We start from the raw sequence: 9,402 nt of genomic DNA on the forward strand, positions 1-9,402 counted from the left end.
AATACAAACAAACAAAAATTTGATTAATTCAAAGTAAATTTTGATAAATATAATTAATTTTATTTTATTAAAAAATTTGAAATAAAAAATCTCAGACAAAAATTGTTTTATTTTATTAAATATATAAAAATAATTTTTTTTTAAATAAAAAGATAGACTAAATATTTTAAAGTTTATTATTATAATATTTAAAATAATATATTTTTTACAATTAAATATACAAACAATAAACTATCATTTAGTATTTTTTATATTAAATTATTTTTTTTAATAATGTATGACTATTGGCATACAAATTAAATTTAAATTGAATTTAAATATTTCTGTATAAACTATAATAATAACTCAAATTAATAAACTTTAAAATATATTGCTTAAATTTATTTATTTTTAATAATAACAATTTAAATAAATCAGAAAAAAATGTTTAATTAAATTTCTAATAATATCTAATTGAAAAAATAATAATATTTATTTCAATAATGCTTTTATTTACTACAGTATTAAATAAATTTATTTTAATTAATTAATAATAACATTAATACAAATTTAATTAATCAACTTTTATATATATATATATATATAATAGATATCATTATAGCATAAAAATTATTATTATTATTATTATTATTATTATTATTAATATTATTAATATTATTTAAATTTAAATTTTTAACTAAAACTAAAAAAATATTTTAAAAAATACATTTTTAATACTATTATTACTATAAGTTATAGTCTATAACTACTATAACTACTAAATATAAAACTATTGCTTAATATTATTATTATTATTATTATTATAACTATTTGTTAGCAAACGTATTGACAATATGTTGGATAATATCCGTGAATTTAGCCGAAAATTTGCCGATAGTTTCCAACAACAAATCGCCGCTATTATCGGTTTTCCGCAAACGATTGACCAGATCGTTGACCGAGCGATCATAATGGCGACCAATTCGGCCAAAAAAATCGGCAAATACTGGCTTCAAGTTATCGGTAGTCAATTGTTGGTCGCCATCGGCGGCAATATCGGTGAATAGACTGACCAATAGTTGGCCAAGTTTTTCCCGATAAACAGGTTGATCGGTACGTTGTTTGCCGTCGGTTAACGGTCCAAATTATCTACGGATTTCGGCCGTAATTTTACCGAACAAATCGCTGGCATCGCCGAAATGTTTGGCCATTTCCGGGTCATTTGTAGCCAACTGTGACCGAAACCTGTCCATTGATTTGGCCAATTGGTCGACCAGTTTAGCTAAATCGTTGCCAAATAGAAACGGTATGTTATTATTATAGTTATCTACGGGTGCATCGGCTAAGTCCCGGAAAAATTGGTTCAACTCTGTGCTCAACTCCCGGAGCCGTGAACTAAATTTTTCGGCCAAATTTGTGTAACCGTTTGACTTGAATATAGCAATCAAATCAAAGTCATCGAAACCGGTTTCTCTGTAAACTTTTTTATCAAATTCAGCACGGCCTATTTAATTAAATATATTAATTAAATTTTATTTATAACAATAATTAGTTAATTTATAACAATTAACTATTTACAGTATTTTATAACAATAAGTATTTAATTTATAACAATAACTATTTACAGTATTTTATAACAATAACTATTTAATTTGTAACAATAATTAGTTAAATTATAACAATTTATTATTTAATTTATAATAATTAGTTAATTTACAACAATAACTATAACTATTTAATTTATAACAATAACTATTTAATTTGTAACAATAATTAGTTAAATTATAACAATTTATTATTTAATTTATAATAATTAGTTAATTTACAACAATAACTATAACTATTTAATTTATAACAATTAACTATTTAATTTATAATAATAATTAGTTAATTTATAATAAATAACTATTTAATTTATAACAAATAACTATTTAATTTATAATAAATAACTATTTAATTTATAACAAATAACTATTTAATTTATAATAAATAACTATTTAATTTATAATAATTAACTAATTAATTAATTTAATTACTTACTTAATATAATAATAATTTTAAAAAAAGTTTTCTATATATTTAAAAATTTTTTTAAAAAATAAATTAATTAATTAATTTAAAAAATAAAAAAATAATTACGATGTAGACAATCAATATCATCGATAATTGTACCAAGATAAACTATCAATATAACAGCAATAATAGTTAATAATTTTTTATTAGACATTATTGTTGTTGGTTATTAAAAAATAATTTTCAATTTTAATTAACAACAAAAAAATAACGGAAATTATAAAAATTTAAAAATAATTTTTAAAAATATATTTACTATATTTATTAAAAATATTTAATTTATTTTCTAAATTAAATAATTTGTATTGTGTTTAAACATAAGTGATCCTTATATACCCTTTAAAAAACATACACATATTTATACATAGTTTAATAATAATAATAATAATAATAATAATTAATGTAATAAAAAAAACTAATAAATGATATTTATTTCGTAACTATTATTAACAGTATATATCAAGCGCAGTGTTACCCCACCCCTCCTATAGACCCCTTTATTAGCATCTTAATCAATATATATATATATATATATAGTTAAAGTTATAGATACACTGTATATATAGATACACATAGATAATAAAAAAATAACAAAAATCATACATATTATTAGTACAAAATTTTTTTTTATTATATCAAATCAAAGTTAAAAAACATAAATTAATAAATTAAAAACATAATAAAAATAATAATTTATTAAAATAAAAACAATATTATTTGCAAATCATATATTTGTTCATGTTAATACGTTATTATTATTACTATTATTACTATTAAAATTATTAAAATTATAATAAATATATATAATGGTATATAAGTTTAAGTTTAGAAAGTTTAGGTGCTATTTGTATTAATTACTAAATTATTAGTATCACATGATAAATAAAATTATTTTATATTTAATTTGAAATTAATTACTATTATATATTAATATTGTAAATATAAGAAAGTTTTTTTTTAAAAAAAAATAATTATTAAAATAATATCATTAAATATATAAGTATTTTTTTAAAAAATATTTATATATAAATATTTGCAAAAATTAAAGAAAAATAATATTTATTATTTTTTAAAAATATTCTATAGTTTTAATTCTAATATAAATTAATAAATATATATATATTACTTTTAAATTAAATTTTTATTCTAACTTGTAATTAAATAATAGATTTCACAATATATTTAATTAGATGATTATATTTATATATTAGTGAAATAATATAAATTATAATCAATACTGTTTTATTAACAGTATTTATTTGATATATTAATATACTAACCAAAATTATAATATTATTAAAGTAATATTAATTAAAATTTTATTATAATTTAATTAATTACTTATTACAAACTTATGTAAATTTTTACATAATAATAATTTTTACATAGATAAAATAATTAAATTGATAAAAATTTATTGATAATTTTACTTATTTAATATTTAAGCTGTGTCATATAAATTTTTATTTCATATATCTTATTGTATTAGCAATAAAAAAATAAATAAATTAATAAATTATATATTTATATAATAGAAATAATAATAATTATAATAATAATAATAATAAAACTAACTGTAAAAATAACTCTAATTATATAAAATAAAGAAAAATTTAATTAAAAAATTAATAATCATGTAATTATAAAGTATTTATAGGTAATATTTTTTTTTAATTAATATTAAACATTTTATTTTTTTTAATTAAAAAAATAAAAATGTCTGTAAATTAAAATAATATAAATTTTAACCAATTAGTAGTGACTGTATATTATTATATATTTATTAAATTATTATTTTATTAGTAAATATTACTATTATTTTAATTTATAATTTATAAACAAATTTGTTAAAAAAAATTAAAATAATGTCAAAACAATTTATAGTATTTAGGTTTCTAATTGTTGCCTTGGCATTTAACCTAAGTGAACTAGGTAATTTATTTAATAATTATAATTACTTTTGATATTAATAAATACTATATAATACTAATATAACAATTAATACAAATATTACTATTAATACAAATATTACTATTAATTCAAATATTACTATTAATACTAATATTAATAATATTACTAATTAAATCACTAATTATATTACTAATTATATTATTATTATTATTATTATTACTATAACTTAGCTAATAGTAAAGTAGACGAAAAGTTTGATTTAGTTTCGCTATTGAATGGCAATAGTTTAGAAAAATTGGTCAAAAAATACGGACCAAAACTACAAAAAATAGGCAAATTGTTGGACAAACTATTTCAGGACATTAGTAAAACCCCTGTCCAAGACATACCGTTCCTATTGCACGACGATTTAGGCCAACTGATCGACGATTTATGTAATTCATTACAATTATTTCAGTCAGTATTGGCTGATAAACGGGAAACCCGTGAACTATCAGTATTTGTTGGTAACGCTGGGAAACTGTTTGGACAGTTAGCCSTGGAAATCAAACATATATTCGGACGGTTAGTATTGAATCGGAAACGTATGGGTCGACCGGTATCGGGACCCGAATTGGAACAACTATTAGTCGAATTGTTTACCGATATTACCGATAAATTAAGTCAAATAGATATCCAAAAATTGCGATCAGTTTTGTTAAAATTTTACAAAAATWTWGGCAACCATTTGATTGATGTAATCAAACAGGAAATCAAAAGTTTGCAACAAAAGTATCCGATTGAGTATAAAAAAGTTGAAAAATTTCTAAACAATTTCTATATTAATATACAAAAAATTGTTAAACAATTGTAAGATATATTGATTTTATTATAGTTATTATTATTTTGTTGATAATTTTGATATAAATAAAATAATTAAAAAAAATGATAAATTTTTAACTATATTGATATAAATGTTTCAAAATTGTATCAAATATATATATATATAACAATTTTTTGAAAATAATCGTTGAATATATTTTATTAAATAAGTATTTAAATTAAAATAATAAAAAACTTATTAACTATTATTTAAAATTAACTATAAAATAATAAGATAAAAATAATAACCAAATAATTATAATAATAAAATTAATTTTATTTTATATAAAAAACAACTATTGATTTATTGATTATAATAATATAATAGTCTAACCATTTTTTATGTAGATTTTTATTAGATAAAAATATTATTTTTTTGGTCAAAAATTAATATTAATTTTTTATAAAAAAAAAATTAAAACTATTGACAATTATAAAACTAAAAAAAAATATTGATATCTTAATTGAGCAATAAAAAAAATATTATCAAGGTAATTTATATTAGGCATGTTTGTGTGTATTTGATAGTTTAGACTTAAAATATTACTATTATAACTACTACTACTATAACTACTACTACTATAACTACTACTACTATAATAACTAATAAAATTTTTTTTAAAAATATATATTTAGTTATTTAGTAAACAAATTGACTAATTGTTGTATAAAACCATTGATTTTGACAACAAATTTATCGATAATTTCGGACAAAACGGGATTTTTCGGTCGCAAACGTTCGGCTAAATCATTGACTGCTAGATTAAAATGGCGGCCAAAACGGCTAAACAATTGCGAGAAAACTCGTTTCAAATTACCGCCGCCGACGCCGCCGGCAGTACTCTGGCCAGCGATAAAATCGTCGGCTAATCCGATCAATAGCCGACCAATTTCCGGATTATACACGGGTTTGTCCGTACGYTGTTTGCCGGCAATTAGCGGTCCAAATGTTTGCCGKATTTCGGCCGCTATTTTACCGAACAGATCGCCAGCATTGCCGTAAAGTTTGGCCGATTTCGGGTCAGCTTTAGATGCGGACGATTGTTGAAACTTTTTCAATGCTTCCTCAAAATCCTTGACCAGTGCCGCRAAATCGTTGTTYARTAGGAACGGTATGTTTTGATCTACCGGTGCATCGGATAAGTCACGGAAAAATTTGTTCAACAATGAGCTAAGCTTCTGGAGTCGGGACTGAAATTTTTTGGCCAAACCCTGGAAACCGTTTTCATTGAGTAGTGAACYCAGATCAAAGTCATCGAAACCGGTTTCTCTGTAAACTCTTTTATCGAAAGTCGAATGGCCTATAGTTTTGGGAAATAAAATATTAATTAATTTGTTAATTAAATTATTAATTTGTTAATTAAATTATTAATTTAGTTAATTATTTAATTAATTTGTTAATTAATTTATTAATAACTAAATTAATTAATTAATTATTTTATTAAATATTTAAGTAATTTATTAATTTGTCAATTAATAAATTAATTTGTTAATTAAATTATTAATTTTGTTAATTATTTAATTAATTTGTTAATTAATTTATTAATAACTAAATTAATTAATTAATTAATTATTTTATTAAATATTTAAGTAATTTATTAATTTGTCAATTAATAAATTAATTTGTTAATTAAATTATTAATTTAGTTAATTATTTAATTAATTTGTTAATTAATTTATTAATAACTAAATTAATTAATTAATTAATTTATTAAATATTTAAGTAATTTATTAATTTGTCAATTAAATTATTAATAACTAAATTAATTAATTATTTTATTAAATAGTTAAGTAATTTATTAATTTGTCAATTAATAAATTAATTTGTTAATTAATTTAGTTAATTAATTAGTTAATTTATTAATTAATAATTTAAAAAAAATTATATTTTTAATTAAAATAATAATAATAATTACGATGTCGATGTCTATGTCGATGTCTATGTGCATCGCCAAAAACATTATCAATAAATTCAACTAAAACCACCATGGTGATTAAAATTGTTATAAACTTTATGTTTGACATATTTTTTTAGTTTTATAAAAAAAATAAAAACAAAAAAAATGAAAATTCCTACTATAATAACTTTATTATTATTATTATTATTTTTAACTATGTTAAAGTTAATTATTTAATAAAATAATACCCTGATACTTATATACCCTTAAAAACACACACAYATATATATACATATACATATATATATATATATACATATATAATCTATTAAATATAATAAATGAGTTTATTGTTATAGCTATAAAACTATTTACAATAATAATTATATTAAAATTTTTTAGTTTTATATTATTATTATTAAAAAATATTTTTGAAAATTAGATATAAAGTGTCAATATTTTTTAGGATATATAGCAGTATAAAAAAAATTGTGRGGGGGGGGGTAGAAAATTATTATATTTGTTGTATAAAAGTATAAAATTCCTTAACTCTACCCCTCCTCTAATAATAATTATTAGTATTAGTTAGTTTCAAAAAAAATAAATATTTAATTACAAACTTAATTATATATATATATATATATATATAGTTTATTAACACATATTTGTTTACGTCAATATTATAAATCACTTATTTTATTAATTTAATAACTTATTTAATACATATATATATATWTATTATAGTTATATCATTATAATTCAAATAAAAATATTAACATTATTTGCGATTATTTTTTTATTTTATTTAGCAATTATGTATTTATTACTACTACTACTACTACTACTACTAAATAAATGTATATTATATTTGTATTATATTTATATTAAATTTATACTGTATTATATGAAAAATATTAATATAATATGATATTATAATTTATATTATTAAAAAAAATCTGAAATAAAATTTGTTATTAACTATTGTCAACAACAAAAATATTATCATTAATTAATTTAAAGTTTATTTAGTAGATATATTTATATACACAAAAATTATATATAAATTAAATCATTTTACAAACAATAAAATATGATATATAATTAAAAAAAATAAAAAAAAATAATTTTAATAATTTGTTTATTATTTAAAAAAAATTAATTATCTGTTTTTAATAAAAATTATTTATTTATTTTTTCATAAAATACTTTTTATTATACATATAATAGTAGTAATAACTAAATATAATTAGCAAAAATTGCTATTTAGTAATATATATRTATATAWATATATATTGATTTTGTTTTTTAATTATTAATATTATTTATTTAGTTATTTAAAAAAATATTTAGCTGTATCATTGAAATATTTTTAACAAATTGTCAATAACCTAATCAACAACAAAAAAAATATTTTATTTTTTTAACTTAGTTAGACATGTAAAAAAATTATACAAAAATAWTTTTTTATTATTATTACTAAACAACTAAATAATTATTAAATAATAATATATATTAATATTATCTATTTTTTATTATCATTTTTTTTAATAATAATTTTTTAGAAAAAAATGTTATTTTACAAACAATTATCATTATTATCAACAATAGTATTATTATTATTAATAATTTTAATTAGTTTAACAATTTATTTTGATTTAATATCAATGAATTTATTATTGACTTATCAAAAATCATATTATAATTATAATAATTATTATACAAATTATAWAAATAAWATATCGGCCAACAAATCGTTGGCCAACAGTGACAACAATCGGCAATTATGGGACAATAATAATCGGCCGGCAATTGATTTATCGGCGGCGACTCTATTGARTCCAAACATTGTTAACCAACAAAAAGATATCCAATTAGTAGTAAAATCRTTGAATTTTRTACGTAAATCGTTTCGGTTTTATGAGGAAACCATATTAGATGGTAGTCTAACATTGGATGGTTTGGACGGTTTACGTATGTTTACCGATCAGATGACTGTCCTATTGACTACTAGACTACTAGTTAGAAGGACTACTACTAATATACTAGCGATGAGGAGGCGTAGGAGGACTAGTAGTAGTAGTGATGGCCGATACCACCCGACACTTACGGTTAAGTCATCTAACAATGGATTGAATGTATTGATTGATATCTTAGAGGATATGATCAAAAAAGCTGATCAACTAATACAACTAGCATTGCCATTGGTTTCCCAAAAAATCCTGAATATTATCAATGTATTTAAAAATATAACATTAATTTAAAACATGTTTTTTTTTAGAGATTTATCACTAAAATATCAGTTAGTTTTTAATTATTACTAAAACTTTATTAATTAATCTTTTTTATAGCATTTAGTTATCTATTAGTTAAGGATTTTTATGGTCAGCGYCCGGACTATACATTGAGAGTCAATCAGTCACTTGAATATACTCAACGTTTAGATGAACTATCGGTACCATTGAATGATAGGACATCCGACACATGTATTACACAATTGTATAGTAAAGGACAAGTAGGCTGTAGTCATATCACTGAYCAGTGCTGGCAACTGATGACAGCCCCCGGCTATCAAAGCTATGATTTGTCCCATGAATTATTGTATTTGATAATTGCATCGCAAGTATACAAATGGCTTATATAGTATACCAAAAAAAAAATTAATTAATTAATAATATGTTAT

The sequence above is a fragment of the Oppia nitens genome, unplaced genomic scaffold (genome assembly GCF_028296485.1).
Source record: "Oppia nitens isolate AA-2021 unplaced genomic scaffold, nextdenovo-longstitch-racon4-pilon3 scaffold20_pilon_pilon_pilon, whole genome shotgun sequence".
Classification (NCBI taxonomy): domain Eukaryota; kingdom Metazoa; phylum Arthropoda; class Arachnida; order Sarcoptiformes; family Oppiidae; genus Oppia; species Oppia nitens.